The sequence below is a fragment of the Monodon monoceros genome, unplaced genomic scaffold, assembly GCF_005190385.1.
Source record: "Monodon monoceros isolate NGI ecotype Baffin Bay Population unplaced genomic scaffold, NGI_Narwhal_1 Super_Scaffold_13, whole genome shotgun sequence".
NCBI lineage: Eukaryota > Metazoa > Chordata > Mammalia > Artiodactyla > Monodontidae > Monodon > Monodon monoceros.
Window position 1 is genome coordinate 76,008,757 of NW_021703769.1, and position 15,314 is coordinate 76,024,070.

General features: G+C 45.1%; 1 pseudogene; it reads left to right on the forward strand.

Annotated features, from left to right (window-relative positions):
• Positions 1-11,704: 11,704 nt before the first annotated feature.
• Positions 11,705-11,993, forward strand: LOC114894638 (annotated as a pseudogene).
• The last annotated feature ends 3,321 nt before the right edge of the window (positions 11,994-15,314 follow it).

Consider the following 15,314-nt stretch of genomic DNA (forward strand, 5'->3'; position numbering starts at 1 on the left):
AAGCACAGCCCCAGCCCTAACAGAGCCAGGGCCTTACTTGTCACCTCTCCTAACAGCTGCACCCATGGCAGACATCTCTAATTGATCCCTGCACTCTCTAGCCTGAGATCAGCTGGGCCTTTGGGTCTGCCTTCACACAGAGCTCCAGAAAAGCACCACTCATGGATTGGAACTGGCTCATGACATAAACCCACCTGCCATTCTTCCCCTAGAGCTCAGTGATGATAAATACAGCCAACACTTATTCAGGGCTCACTGTGTGTTCCAGGGGGGCTAGCTATAGTAACTCGTTTAACCCTCAGAATAGCCCCATGCAGTAGGGACTCTGTCACTCACCCCATTTCACAGATGAGGAAACAGAGGCGCAGAGAGATTGCGTAACCTCTCCACGGTTACGAAAACCAACAGATTATTGAATCCAGATCTGAGCCTAGGCTTGCTGGCTACCCTGCAGGGTCACCTTGGGAGCCAGCCAACCCCCAGCACTCTGCTGAATCCTCGACCCTTCTTCAAACCATCACGGCAACATGGAACACAACGTCAGGATTCTAGAGGAAGTGACACGATTTTCTAAAGTGCTTCCGCTTTTTATCCAGACTCAAAGAGAAGAGCTCAAATGAATGAAATTATAATTGGACAATACGGGGTTTGGGCTTGTAATTAATTTACCATCAGTATAATCCAAGGAGTTAAAAATAATGGATTGAAAATGATTGAAAACCCATTGAAAATGTAATATGTACAAGTGAAATACTCGTCTTACATAGAAAGTACTTAACCGAATATGACACACGCTAATAAATCTCTTTCTTCTTCATTACGTGCTGCCTATGTTACAGTTCGCAGACAGCTGATCAGTGGGGGATAAGGAGTGGCACAACTGCTCTTTAAATCCTTCTCAAGACCCCCTTTTGGCCTCAGAATAGATTTCGCAACAGCCTTCTTTTAACGCCTCTGTTTCTCATGCTTGGATACATATTCTCACGGGAGCCCTCGGCTCAGGGCCCCACGCAAGGGAATCAGAGCATCAGAAGCTCTGGAAACACGGGCTGGGGTAGCAGAGGAGGGAGTCAGTGTGGTGAAGGGCACTGTTCTGACATCGGCCAGAGCTGGGTTCCAATCTCTCAGCTTGGCCACCGATAGCTGGGGGACTTTCAACCTCTCTAAACCTTGGTTTCTTGATTTTTAAAAACTGCACAAGCAAAGTGCCTTCTCAAAGGGTTGTCATGAGAATTTAGAGAGATAATTATATCTGGGAATGAGTCCAAGCTTCCTTTCCTCCCCAGAGGCCACAGTTCAAAGGCCAGCATATAAATAGGGATAGTCATGTGGGTCTCACAGAATTGGTGTTAGGATGACAATTATCATCCAGTATTCAGTGGTACCGTTTGAGGTGCCAGGAACACTGCTGAGACCCACACAAAGCAATGAACAAGAACCCTCTTACCTTCAGAGAGCTCATAAGCTAGCATGGGATGAAAAACTGACAGTGTGTAAGGGCCACAGTGAGGTGTGTCCTCTGGGAAACCCTGAGGTGCTTTAATCACTCAGAGCGCCCTGCCTTATACCTCCTCAGTGATGTCCTGTGTCTGACATTCCAGCCCAGAGGGACAACAGGAGAAAGCTGGAAGGACGGGGCTGAGGGTAGAAAGAACGAAGGCAAAGCTTTAGAGAAACCTTCGAGCAGGCTGGTTGAGGAAGTAGAGAGCTTACTGGAACACCAGGGGGTTGGATGGACTGGACCCTGGGCCAACTGAAATCAACAGCTGCTGGGTAAAAGAAAGTCAGAACTGGAAGGAAAATCCATTCCTGACTTCCAGGCACTCCAAACACAAGGCTGGCGGCAGCCAACTAGCCACGGGCCCACCTGCTGGAGCACTGAATACAGCTCAGACAGTACCTGCTAAGTCCCCAGATGGCGGCCACAGCAAGAGACTCTCTGTGGCCAATGACCTCAAATAAATTCACCTTCCCCAGACCAGAACTGCCAAAGGGGAAGCCCCATTCTGTGCACAGTCCTTAAAAAGGGAAGGAAGGGAGGGAGGGAGGAAGGAAGGAAGGAAGGAAGGAAGGAAGGAAGGAAGGAAGGGAGGGAGGGAGGGAGGGAGGGAGAACAAATTCACGTGAGAACCACAGGTCCAGGCAGCTGTACAGATGAGGCTGTTGGAGAGTGACGGCCACTGCTTTTTACTTCAGTTTTACCACCAGTAAGGGAGATCCTCCTTTGCTCTGAATAAATCCGCGTTAAGATGAGAGAGATGTCTAGACACCTTTAATCCAGAAAATCCCTCCTTCTGAAAGGAAATCATTCTCTACTTGGTAGGGATATCAAAAGGCAGTTGTAAGGTGATATAAAAAGCATGGATTTGGGCATCAGACAGATCTATGTTCAAAACCCAAGTCTGGTACTTACTAAATACCTTTGTTCTGGGAAAGTCAGAATGTCTCTGAGTCAGATTTTCTAATTACAAATGGGGTGTTGTTAGGATTACAATTTCATTCAGTATTCACTGAGACCCTCCCAGGAGCCAAAAACTGTGCTTGGACACACACAAAGCAATGAATAAGATGAGGCTCTTGCCTTGGGAGAGCCCATATTCTAGCATGGGATGGATAGCAAAGAGCCGCAGTGCATCTATCTGGCTTGTGTAGTAGAATCTGCATCGCAGAACCATTAAGCATGGGGCAAAACAGCTGTGCTGGAGAGCAGGGGAGGGAGGGAGAGTTCACCGAGGAACAGTGTTGAGCTTGTCTCAAAGGACGACTTAGGGCCTTCTGGTAGACCAGATGCCACTGGTATTCCAGGCAGTGGCACCTGCAAGGGCAAAGACATGTACGTACAGGGGAAAGAAATGGTAAAAACAGTGGGAGGTGACAGCAGAGGGGGAGGGGTGGGCACACAAGGAGATGAGGAGGGTCTCATTCGTTGGACTCAAGCACCTGTTGGTGCTTTCCTGCACCAACATGATGCTTTAGCTCTATCTTGTCTTATTCACAAAGGCTTTGAGGGAGCCAAGTGTGAACTCTATTCAAAGGTCATTGAAGAGTGACATTGGTATCCAGAGAAAACTCTAATTCTAAGAGGTACATGCACCCCAATGTTCAAAGCAGCACTATTTACAACAGCCAAGACATGGAAGCAACCTAAGTGTTCATGGACAGAAGAATGGATAAAGAAGATGTGGTATGTATATACAGTGGAATACTACTCAGCCATAAAAAAGAATGAAACAATGCCATTTGCAGCAACATGGATGGACCTAGAGATTATCAAGCTAAGTGAAGTAAGTCAGACAGAGAAAGACAAATATCATATGGTATCACTCATATGTGGAATCTAAAAGAAAATGACACAAATGAACTTATTTACAAAACAGAAACACTCTCAGACACAGAAAACAAACTTATGGTTACTAAAGGGGAAAGGGGGAAGGGATAAATTAGGAGCTTGGGATTAAAATATACACTACTATATATAAAATAGATAAACAACAAGGACCTACTGTATAGCACAGGGAACTATATTCAATATCTTGTAATAACCTATAATGGAAAAGAATCTTTAAAAAGAATACATATATATATATATATATATATATATATATATATATATATATATATATGAATCACTTTGCTGTACACCAGAAACTAGCACAATATTGTAAATCAACTATACTTCAATAAAAATTTTTTAAAAAATTTTTAAAGAGTAATATTGAAGTAACACAATTAGTCATGAAGTTTAGTAAAGTGTCTGAAATTAGTAAGTGCTCAACACATCCTGGTTTCCTCCTATGCACTGAGATGGCAAACATTTCATTTTCTGGATGTTTCCATCTTCTCAGAATTTCATGTGATTGACTGTCTCAACATCGCCTGTAGGGGGCAGGAGTAGAGAGAGGGGTCACGTCAAAGAAGGTCATCAAGCTTGAATGGAGCCATCGCCACAGGCAGGGGAGGAGTAAGGGAAATGACCAAGCAAGCTGCTGCACAAGAAACCCCTGGATCCTGTGGCTTTGACAAGATAAAAGGGCATTTTTCTGCCATGTAACAGTCCAGGAAGGGTGGATAGGATCTGTGCCACGAGGTCCCTCGGGGACCCAAGCCCTTATCTTCAATCTTGGGCCTGAAGCTGCTGCATTTCCACATATACATTTAACCAAAGAACAGGGAAATTGAGGAAGTTTGGGGCAAACTGCTTGAGGTTGGAGGTACTTCCACTCACGTCCTATTGGCCTGAACTTAGTTGCATGAGCACATGTATGTTGAGTTGGGTGTCACCAGGCTGTCCAAGCAACAGCTAGGAAAGTAAGACTCAAGTTCAAAAACTTGCAGGGGGTAGGGGTGGGGTCCTCTGGTTCTTACAGAGCCTGGAACCGCCCCCCACCCCCGTCTTCTCACAAAATGCCCCAGAGGTTAATAAAGGCGTTGTTGTCAAATCATAATAACACGCCCCTGGGGTGCAGTCACTGCTTAGCTGCTTGCCAGCTGCCAAGACCTCGTACACGTCGCTCACTTGACCTCTCTGAGACTTTCCTCCTCTGTAAAAATAGTTTATGACGACGATGATGGCAATTTAAATAAAATACAAAAAGCGCCTGGCTGATGGTAAGTCTAATGAATGCTGCCTTCCCTTCCTTGTCAATAGAGGTGATTGAGCCTCTGAGTGAGACTAGGATTCACTGAAAAAGTCTGGGGGGGTCACTAGAGTCTTTCCATCAGGGGGACCTCACTGGACCTGGGAGTTACGGTACATGGTCACAATCATAAGCAGACAGAAGTCACAGAAGCAAATAAAACACTCCATCTTTCAAGCAACATCACTGAGCACCCAGGGACCTGGGCTCAGCTTAGGACACAGTGAGGCCAGGAGGGAAAAGGACCAGCGTCGGAGGTGGAAAGTTTGGGTTCAGTTCCAATTCTGCCACCCAATGGTTAAGTGGCCTCAGGAGAGTCCCTGGAGCTCTCTAAACTTCAATTACTTTATTAATAGATGACAATAATGATACTTACTGCTATGGAGGATGGAGCCCTCAAAACAAGATTAGCGCCCTTATAAGAAGAGACCAGAGAACTTTCTCTCTCTCTCTCTCTCTCTCTCTCTCTCTCTCCCTCCCATGTGAGGACACAGAAAGAATGCAGCTGCCTGCACTCCAGGAAGAGGGCTCTCACAATGAAAGGAATCTGCCAGCACCCTGATCTTGGACTTGCAGCCTCTGGAACTGTGAGAAGTAAATGTCTGTTACCTAAGCCTGCCAGCCTGTGGTATTTTGTTTTAGCAGCCCAGGCAGACTAAGGCAACTTACTTTGTTGGGATAGTGGATGAGCTGCTGAAAAGGTAAGTAAGGTGCCTAAATCAGAGTTGGCCCATAGTAGGTGCTCAATATATAGGAACGATGGTATCATCATCACAATTATTTCCATCATCATTTTTATCAGGTAACCCCTGCCCTCAAGGAGCTCACTGTCTGGTAGGGGAAACAGATACGGAAAACAATGCCTGGCATAATAACAGAAGCATGTGCAGCCACTGCGGCAGCCCTGGGGGCTTCAGAAATAAGGGGATCTTCCCCCAGGAATAAAGTTGGACTCACACCAAAAGGCATGTAGGCTCTTCTGCTGCACCAGGCACTCTGGCACAGCTGAGCCTGGAGCAGGGGCTCCCAGGCAGGTGAGTGGAGCTGCCAAATGCATCCTGCCCCTTGGCCTCGCAGCTAGCTGGGTACCGCTCCCCGCAGACACAGCAGGCACGGAAAAGCCGGCCATCTCCCGAGTTGTGGTACACGATGGCACCCTTCTGGGTGCACAAGCTGTCCCCGTTCTGATGCCAGAAACATAGCTGTGGCAATGTCATATGGAGATGGGTTTCGTCCCCCGCCCTCCCTCTCCACTATGCCTGGCAAAAAGTTAACTGTGCTTTATTTCACTTCAGGTCCATATGGCGCCTCAGTTTCTGGTCAGAGGTACTACAAATTACAGTCTGTCTCTGCAGAACATTAAAGTAGGCTCATTTCTTTTTCTGTGTCAACACGTTTGTTTCAATTGTTTGAGAGAATAGGCTAGATGGCGTTCTCGTCCTTCGAAGATAATTTCTTTTCTCTGTTCCCCAGTGACAGGACCTCGGTTAAGATGTTCACCTCCCCTCCCTACTCCACGTCCCTCCCATCATTTAATCTGCCCAGGGCAGGCAGGTTGTTTTGCAATTAAAGTTTGCCATCTAACCACTGGAAGAGAGATTAATTAAGGAAGAAAGGACTTTCTCTCTTTCTTGTGTATTCAAATGCTTCTTTAATAAGAGGAATCAATGGTAATCAAAATAAAGGATTGGAAACTGGGTCCCTTGAACCTCCCCCCGCCCCGCCACACCCCAGGTCTCCGCAGTCAAGCCCTAAGGCACGTGGGTCTTTGGCAGTCTTTCCCCGGTAGCCCCCGTCAGATACCCTCAGAGAAATCAATTGGGCGCCCCGTGGGGATGAGATGGACAGAAGGAAACTTAAACAGGATTTTTATAAATTTCAATACTAGCACAAAACAGAAGCAGGACAGCTTTATTGATTTAAACATTAAAATAACATCTGCTTTTTTTGCATTTTCCCAGAGGTGATAATGTTTCTTATTTTTAATCTAGATTGAAATCTCGGAGACTTTCCACAAGCCTCTTGTGGTGATTACCAAAGATTAGTAATAACATGTCTAATTAGTGTAGGAAGACATAAAAATCAATGGCAGTGTGAAATGTTATACTGACTGGCAACGCTCAGAGGAGAGCTGGCATGTGTCTCCAGAGATGGGGCAGCACCTGGCAGCCCCCATCTCAGCTCCAAGCCCCAGGAGTGGGCTTACGCCCATCCCAAAGGAGGCTGAGGGCTTTGCAGAGGCTTTCCACGTTCCCAGGTCCCCTTTGTGTGAGCTTCTGATGTCTTTGTTGGAGGAAACAATAAAAAGGGAGCATGATTCATTGGCAGGGGGGCCAGCCAATTCAGTGAGCACCCTGATTCCCAGTTCTGCCTCTCAGCGCAATTCAACAATATTTACCAAGCACCCTACCCCTCACCATGCCCAGGGAGCAACGGAGGAAAGACCCAGCCCCTGTTCTCCACAAGGCCCTGATCCACTGAGCAAAGGAGGGTCCTATGGATGATGGAGCCCCGTGTGCCCCATCTCAGGCTCAGAACTCAGGAAGAAATTCCCAGGTTTGTTCAGTTCCACCTGGGCAGGAGGTAAGGGTCCCCTTTCCATCCCACACAAGACAGCCATACCTCCACCCACTGTCCAGCTCATCCTCTAAGACCCTTTCCCTCTTCATCTCATGGCCTCCCATGTTCTCTTCCCCAAGGCCCAGGGTCACCCAGTCCAGACAACAGGAAACAGCCCTGCAAACTCTCCAGGGAGAATCTTCCTTCCACACCCAAGAAGGTATTTTCTCAGAGTCTCTGTTTCTGCTTCACCATATGTTTCTGAGTGGGGGAGACAGAGGGAGGGAAAGACACCTAGGATGTACAGATACAAATACCGGGATTATAGATTACAGATACAGCTCACCATTCAAGCCATGCTAATAACTTAACACACTGTCCTAAGATGTATAATGAAGGGCCTCAGAAACGTGGATGAAAGAGGGGTTAAGAGCTTGGAGATGGGCCTCGAAGGATGCAGAGGTGGGAAATGGTGGTAAGGCTCATGAGAAGCACATGTACAGGGGCAGAAGCATCAGAATGAGTGGGGAGGGAGAGTGAGGGATCCATGTGGTTGAGGAGTGATGGCCTCCCCTCCCCTCACGCCTCATCCCACCACCATCTCCCTCTGACCCCAAGACCAGGGCATCTCTCTACCAGGACCACCAAAAGCCAACCAAGGGGCAGATATTCCCAGGGGTCTCTCCCAGCCTGGGAGATTATGCAGGACAGAGTGACAATGAGGACACCATGTGGCCCTAAGAAGCAACAGCAGTCTCTGACGATCCTGAATGTGGATGTGGGGTTAAACCAACTCCATTTTGGATTGTGAAGCTCAAAAAAGTCAAGATTGGGACAAGCTTCAGAGAGAGATACAGACTTCCTGGAAATAAGGCATGTTGGCTCTTAAGCAGTTGCATGGGAAAATAAGACCTACGTCTTCACTTGCACTTGGAGTTTGGGAAGCTATTCATGCTGGTTCACGAAGGGTAGGGGTGTGGAGTCTGGGCAAGTTGCAAAGGGCAGTGAATGTCACTATGGAAAGTTCACCGTTTAAATTTTAATTTATTTTTTAACTTTGAATTTTGAAATAAATTCAGACATTTTAAAAAAGCTTCAGCAATAGTACACATAATCCCCATATACCTTCATCTGCCCTCCCCTAATATTAATATCTTATGCAACCACAGTACAATGATCTAAATCAGGGAATCCAAACTGACACATGCTAGGAATTAATCTACAGACCTTATTCAAACTTCTCCAGGTGTTTTGTTCATGTTCTTTTTCTGATCCAGGACCCTGTGCAGGATCCCATATTGTATTTAGTTGTTGTGTCTCCTCCAGTTCCAGACTGTTCTCAGGCTTTGTCTTTTATAACCTTGGTATTTTTGAAGAGTATTGACTAGTTATTTTGTAGAACGTCCCCAAATTTGGATTTTTCTGAGGTCCCCTCATGTCTAAATTCAGTATCTTTCAGCAAAAGGACCACAGATGTGAATGAGGATGCCCTAGTTGGTACATCGGATCAGAACACACCTGATGTCATTATGTATCTCACCCCAGTAAGTTTAACTTTGGTCACTTGATAAATTGGAACCTGCTGGCTTCACTGTAAAGTTACTGCTCTTCCCTCTGTAATTAGTAAGTATCTTGGAAGGAGATACATTGAGATTATGTGAATACCCCGTTTCTCATCATGCATTTTACCAGTTCATTTTACCATCCTTTGGTTATTTTTGCCTTTATTAAGCAATTATTACTGTGGAGTGTGCCTGCGTTCCTTCCTTCTACCTTTGATAATTAGAATTCTACTGTAAGAATTCACTTTCCCTCCTCTTCAGTTTGTGTATTTAATGATCTACTAACGGATGCCGGTGTGGACTCCTGGATATTGGTTTTACTCCGTGTATTATAATCCATTTCTAGCATTTCTTTCATTGCTCAGCTTGTTTCAGATTTGGTCCCTGGGAGCTCCTTCACGCTGGTCCCTGTGTCCTTTTGACATGACCCTGTGGTTTTATTTAAAACAATTGCTTACTTGTCGGCACCAAGATATTCTGGGCTCATCTTGTGCTTTTCCTACCCCAGCCTTGAACCAGCCACTCGCTGATGCTCTTACATCCGATAACAAGTCATCACTAGTAGTGTGGAAGCACTCTGAAAACACACCCTGTGGTATATGTTATAATATCTCCCTCTGCACCAGCATAGAGCCCAGGCTCTGATCATTTATTTGCTCAATAAATTACTGGTTATTGAGCGAAATAGAATTTGTCGCACCTATTCCTTGGTCCGGCAAGAATGCACCAGCCCTTACCAGGCGCTAGGCCCTGTGATGGTTGTTAAGATAGAGGTTAACCAAGCCCAAATCCCCCTTCCAAGAGCTCAGAAGCAAGTGGGGAAACAGGAAGCCAGTATAGCCAGAGGACAGCACATGCTCAAACAAGGCACCAAAGACCACAGATATCACATCCCAAAGGAGATCCAAGGCACATGCAGAATTTACCAAAGAGCGATCTAAATTTTAGGAGTTTAACAACTCCTAAACCTCTCACTCATACCAAGGGTTAAGAGTTGGAGATAAGGGAGGACTTTTGAAGACAGCTTCTTGGGAGAAAGCTATGCTATGGGAGAAAGCTATGCTAAGTCCCAACCCCAGCCCTACCTCCAAAGGAAAGGGACACTATCTCCTAACCCAAGCCTGATGTCAGAGACTTCAAGGAAAGGAGATTAAGAAAGGACTTGTAGAACCAGCTGCTGTGTTGTTAATCCCAGCCCCTACCAAGGGCGAGGGTTGGGGCGGGGGGTGTCTATACTTCACCTTGAGCTTCAAGAAGGGGGCTATGAGGTTTCATCAGAAGCCAACAAAGCACTTAATACATATCCCCTAAATTGGAAGACATAAAGGGCTGGTGTCTGTTTCCTACCTGAGAAATACAAAGGGTGAGAGATGAGTGAGCCAGTCCCTGATAGACGAACCCTAGGAAACGTGGTGACAGTCGGGTTCTTTCTCTGCCGAAAAAGCTTACAGGACAAAACATATAGGCATCTCCCATGGACCAGGTAGGGTTTTAGATCCTATCCTGCAGAGCCACTCAGAGACACAATGGACCTCCACAGAAAGACCTAGAGGCACCCCTGGAAGTATAGAGGTCACATAAAGAGTAAGCAACAGGACCCAGGAAGATGCGTCACTCACATCAAAGGAACTATAGCTGAGAGGTCCTCAGAAGTCAGATTAGGGTCTCTGAAGATGCGAAAACCCCACAAAAGTGCCCCCAAGAGAAAGACCCCCCTTAAACCTCCTCAGGGACAGAAAATGTGACATCACAGCCCTCAAGTTCCAGGCCCACAGGCTGTGTGGCTCCCCCCTTACCTCTTCTTCCTCAGACCCCAACCATGCAGGGGTCAGGAGATGGTAGTAGAAGGATAGGAGGGCTAGAAGGAAAAGCAAGAAGAGGGGAAAGAGACGAGACGACACCCACCCCGTCCCCGGATTTCCTGTCTGCACCAGGCTCAACATAGAAGCGTGGGTTTGATCGACCTTAATTCAGGTTGTGGCCTTTGATTATCATGTGGGACTGGGATTCTGTTTTATAACTTAGAGTGACCACGAGAGTGTTTCTTCCCTACCTGGCCCAGAGGTCATCGACTGGCAGGGAAAGAGCTAGCCCCACAGGACAGGGAGGCAAACATAAAGTTGCGTTAGGATCACAGCCCATGCTCTGTGTGATTTTCTTTTTTTATTGAGCGCAGTGACTTTATGAGGTAGGCGCTATTGTCCCTGGTTTACAGCTGAGGAGACTTATTACATTTTTTTTTTTTTAGAAGATGTTGGGGGTAGGAGTTTATTAATTAATTTATTTATTTTTGCTGTGTTGGGTCTTCGTTTCTGCACGAGGTCTTTCTCTAGTTGCGGCAAGTGGGGGCCACTCTTCATCGCGGTGCTCAGGCCTGTCACTATCGCAGGCTCTCTTGTTGCGGAGCACAGGCTCCAGACGCGCAGGCTCAGTAGTTGTGGCTCACGGGCCCAGTTGCTCCGCGGCATGTGGGATCCTCCCAGACCAGGGCTCGAACCCGTGTCCCCTGCATTAGCAGGCAGATTCTCAACCACTGCGCCACCAGGGAAGCCCCGATCTGTATGATTTAAACAAATCCTTCAAAGGATGCAGGAACAAAGCACTGTTAACAGCCCAAAAGGAGAACTTTAAACAAACCATTAATTTCTGGGTGCCTCAGTGTCCTTGTCCAAAAGCAAAAAGAAAGGAAGAAATTAGGATCCTAAGAGCCATCGGAAGGTACCAAGGAGGAAGGGGCATCCATGCTCTGGGTGAGGCCTCTTACCTACATCACCTTATTTAATCTGTGCCTAAACACAGAGAAGTGTGGTTGGATGACAAATAAAGCTGGATAAAAGAAAACCATCTGTCTCAGAGGATGCCTCCACACCAGAAATCTTCACATGTGGCTCGGTTGATAGAAAAAGAGAAACAGCTTTCCAACGGTGACGACCTCCCCACGAGAACATGCCTCTCGCAAAGGATCTCCTTCATCCCTTTCCAGAAGAGGAGAAGAGGAAACATAAGAAGAAGCGCCTGGTGCAGACATAAGAAGAAGTTCCTATTTCATGGATGTGAAATGCCCAGGATGCTATAAAATCATCACCGTCTTTGGCCATGCACAGACAGTAGTTTTGTGTGTTGGCTGCTCTACTGTCCTCTGCCAGCTTACAGGAGGAAAAGCAAGGCTTACAGAAGGGTGCTCCTTCAGACGGAAGCAGCACTAAAAGCCCCTGGAATCAAGATGAACGGGAAACCATCCCAATAAACACATTTTGGATTAAAAAAGAAAAAGAAAAAGAGAAACAAAAACTCAAACCTCCTGGATTCAATCAGATTTCTCTCTCTCCCTCTCTCTCTCTCTCTCTCTTTCTCTCTCTCTCTCTCTCTCCCTCTCCCTCTCTCTCTCTCCTTCTCTCTCTCTCTCCCTCTCTCTCTCTCCATCCCTCTCTCTCTCCTTCTCTCTCTCTCTCTCTCTCTTCTTTCAGGAGCACTTTTCACCACCAGGCAATATTTTAAGAGATATGTGCTTTTAAAGCTTTACAAAACGTGTGGTGGGAGCTTCCTTTTCCTGGCAGGTGGATTATTCCCAGGGCCCACAGTCCCCTGCAGCGGGCAGTTCCCTCTGGCCAGCGTCACCGGGGGCGGGGAGACAGTGCTTTCGCCCATCCCCAGAACGCATTCCCTGAAAACCGAGCCAGCAAAAGGCTCCCGAGGAGCCGATGTTTCTGTTTAAGGCTGATAGGAACCGCAGGGACCACTTTTCTCCCCATCAGCTTTCAAGTGCAAGAGGCAGCTGTTTGCCAGGAACACAGACCTGGATTCTAATGAGGTTCGTGGCTGAGCCAGGCCTGCGAGAAGTGGGCCTGACCAATACCAGGATGAGGTTATTAACGAACCCACAGAAAGCTGGCAAAGGGCCATTTCAAAACAGTCTGGAGGAGAAATGTCTTGTTTCCTAAAATGGAGTTTGATATTTTTAAAAGCATAATCAATGGGAATTGTCGATTTGGTCTAATTTCTGCCAGGGATTATCGCTCAATTTAAAGCAAGAGCTGTCGATTTTTCAGGGTATTGGTTTTCCCCCAAGGTGCATGACGCAACAATCACACACTACATCCCCAGAAACCTAACCTACAGGCTCCTTGTGAAGTTGGGCAGGTGGATTGGTGTCAGTCCGGCTAATGACCACCCCCCGGGTGGGTACCTGCTCCATTCTCTTATAACTTTGGAGAAGCCAGGAGCTTTCACATCTCCACCTAGGAGAGAACGCTCCTTCCGATGAAGCGTTTCCCATACTGGTTTCATCCACAGTGTCGGCATCTGCTTTGCAGACACCCTGCTCTGTTCAAATAACCAAATGTGACTTTGCTAATACAGATTCTCATTCATGGGAGTTTCTGCTATGACCATTTTGGGAGCAAGAGACAAATGTTTCAGGACAAGTTTCTGATGTGGTTTTGGAGTGGAAAAATGAAAACTGAAAAAATTCCTAGGCACTGACTTCAATTTTTCTGCAAACTGGAAAACGGCTGCAATGGTTCTTTAAATAGAAAGTTATAGAAACAAACCTTTTCATTTTACAATGAAAACCCCACAGACTTAGAATAAAATCCATCTGGAGAAAAAAAAACATTAATTTAAAGTCACTGTAAAATAGAAGAGCTTAATATCAGAACCTCTCCTGTGCACACATTTAGATAAGGGGGAGAGAATATCCCTGAGAAAATAATGGGCACTGCGTTTATTGAGTGATTAATATGGATCAGGAGGTTTCATATATATTATCCCACTTTTTCTGCACCACAGTTTTAAGAGATTGATACTATTATGCAAATTTTGCCGATGCGAAACTGAGGCTCAGAGAGGTTAAGTAATTTACCTAAGATAACACAGTTAATAAATAGTTAAGTTCAGGGGTTGTTTTAAATTAAATATTTGTTTCTAAATCTGCATACATGAGTGAAAGCTGTATATGAAAAACACTGAAACTTACTGAGAAGTCACCCACAATACTCGAAGATAACTACCTTTCTTTCTACGTATACTCGTGTGCACACACACACTCATATACACACTTAAATGGAATCATACGCACTATTATACATCTGCTTTTTCCCTTTCTAATGTGTTCTAATGTATTCTAATCATGATTCCCTGTGTTCCACACTATTTTTCATTGTCCCATAATTCTGCATTGCACTGCTGTACCAAATTCTATTTAACCATTGGATAATTAGGTTGTTTCTAATTTCTTTCTATTATGAACAATGATGTAATGAATATCTTTGCAAATAAATCTTTGCCTGCATCCAGAATTGTTCTTTAGGGTAAATTCCTACAGATGGAATTTCTGACTCAAAAAATAAGAATATTTTTAGGCATATATATATATATATGTATATATACAAATATATATACACACACATATATATATATATACACATATACACACACACACATATATACATATATATACATGCACACGTATATATAGTAAAATATTGTAAAATCACACTCCAAAAAGGTTGTACTAGGTTAAATCAGTGTATGCAAATGCCCCTTTCCTCAAACTCTAACACTGGCATTGTCTTTTTCAAAAATGCCAATTTTTGAAAATTGTAAAAGTGCAAAAAATGACCTCCTGTCTAAACTTTTATTTCCTTAATCAGTAGTGATAATGACCTGTTTTCCTGTTTCCCTACGATTTGCATTTCTTCTTTTGCGAATTGTTAAGGATTTTTTGCCCATTTTATAACCAGGGCAATCATTCTTTATTTTAGTGATTTGTTAACACTCAATATATTAAGTTGATCGCACCTTTTTCTGTAATATATGTTGCAGATAGATGCCCCAGCTCATATTAAGCTCTTTTTCTAGCTTATGGTGGTACTTTGCCAAACTAAAACTTTAAAGTTTTAGGTTGTCAAATGCACCAATCAATCTTTAAAATTCCGCCTTTGACCGGAACTTAAAAATCAACATATATATTATTCTAACATTCTTATGAGTTTTTAAAATAACGCTTTTAAGGCATCCTGAAGTCTAATTTCCAAACTGTTAATAATTCATTGACTAAAATCATTCCCTTCACTTTACCGTACACTCAGTTGTTACATATACTGAGCCTGTCGTGCACTTCATGCTCTGCTCCTTTGATTGACTTGGCTTCGAGCCGGGGCCACCTGCTTGAACCATCATAGGTTTGCAATGGGCTTTCAAATCCGGTCACTGGAAGTTACTGCTTTCTGACCACAGAGCCTGTGTTTTTCCACAGTAACCCATCTGGGGGATCAAGGAGGGAATTGTCACCATGCTGAGAAAAGCTCTTACAGAAACATAGCTCTGCTTTCCACTTGTTACCAGAGCTGGTCTTGCCGAGGAAAGTGAAATGAACAGAAGACTGGACTGTGGATGCCGGGTTGAGGCTATGTTTATGGAGAGTCAAAAGATTCATCCCATCTTAAAAACATGAATGGATGCTAACGGAGGGCTACTATGTGCTGAGAGTCGTGCTAGGCTCTGGGGAAATGGAGATGAATAAGATGCTATACTTGGCTTCAAGAAGGTCACAGAG